The sequence below is a fragment of the Salmo trutta genome, chromosome 23, assembly GCF_901001165.1.
Source record: "Salmo trutta chromosome 23, fSalTru1.1, whole genome shotgun sequence".
NCBI classification, from domain to species: domain Eukaryota; kingdom Metazoa; phylum Chordata; class Actinopteri; order Salmoniformes; family Salmonidae; genus Salmo; species Salmo trutta.
In genome coordinates this window covers 4039853-4041220 of record NC_042979.1, presented here as the reverse complement: position 1 = coordinate 4041220, position 1368 = coordinate 4039853, and the positions used below count along the sequence as shown (strand labels likewise).

The 1368-nt window shown below is 37.6% G+C and overlaps 1 non-coding gene across 1 annotated transcript; it reads left to right on the top strand.

The window, feature by feature from the left end:
* Positions 1-813: 813 nt before the first annotated feature.
* Positions 814-866, top strand: LOC115160307 (U7 small nuclear RNA). The gene has a single exon (XR_003869063.1). It is a non-coding gene; the product is annotated as a U7 small nuclear RNA (small nuclear RNA).
* The last annotated feature ends 502 nt before the right edge of the window (positions 867-1368 follow it).

Genomic DNA, 1368 nt, shown 5'->3' with positions numbered 1-1368 from the left:
TCTCAGTCAGTCAGCATTCTCAGTACGGATCCTCTTAAACACTGAAGGATCTGAAGGGGTTTCGGGTTCCATGATGACTATGCATTTGCCCATAGAAATAGAATGTGTCTGTGTAAAGTGGATGGATAGACTAAAGAAGATGGCACTGAATAGTGGTGGGTGTAGAGAACTCCTTTCAAAAAAGGTTCTCGAAACCTCGGCGCTTGGAACTTGTGGTGCATGGACCAAAATGAAACCATTAGATGTGGTGGAGATAGAGTAAACTCCTGAAATGCTTCAAATGTGAACATGGTCTGTTCTCCTAATGTGAATATGGTATCAGGATTGTGGAGCTTACCTTCCCACCCCCCTGTATGTTCATCTGTGTAACTGGGAATTGACTAAAGAAGCCCACATGAAAAATGACAGTTTACTATAGAATACTACAATACTTACTATAGAATTCTATAGTAAACTGTAGTATACTGTATAATACTATACTACACACTGTACTATCCCTCGATAGTGTGTAGGACTTATGATGGAATGTTGTAGTATACTATAGTACTAAATACTACGGTATTATCTGCCAAAAAAAACACTGTAGTAAATATTACAGTAATGTCCAAAAATACTACACTTTTTTTTATCTATGGTATATACTACAATATTACATTTGCATGTACCCTGACCATTCCCCTACCCCATATCCCAATTTGTGCCACCCATAAGTGAGAAACCTACGTACTAAGTATAGATCAAATATTGTGTTACCTACAGGTTATAGAAAAGAGCAGAAGGTCTGAACTCTCTGTCCTACCTACAGGTTATGGAAAATGTGTTCTTTTAATATTTCTCTAGTAGGTTTTCTGAAGGAGAAAGCCTCCACTTCTATGTCAAAGATAATAAAACAAAAACACTATATTAAATACCACAGTAATGTCCACAAAAACTTTACAGTAAATACTACAGTATACTACAGTCCGCAAAAACACTACAGTAAATACTACAGTATACTACAGTGAATACTACAGTAAAGTCAGAAAAAACACTACAGAGAATACTATAGTATTTATACCATATGGTATTTTTTAATGTGGGAGATGGCACTGAAGAGTGGTGGGTGAAGAAAAAATCCTTTCAGAACATATGCGTGGACTAAGTTTATACAGTGTATATAATAGATATTGAAAAACTGCTGAAATATGTCAAATGTGAGCGTGGTTTATAATGTGCATATGATAGCAGGATTGTGGAGCTGATCTCCCCACCCCCCACCCTTTGAGCCAGCTGTGGCGATGACTGCTGTGGAGTAATGCTGTGGAAGCAGGTAAGAATTATGATGACGGATCAATGCCAGATCTCAGGTGTAATTATCCTTCCCTACCC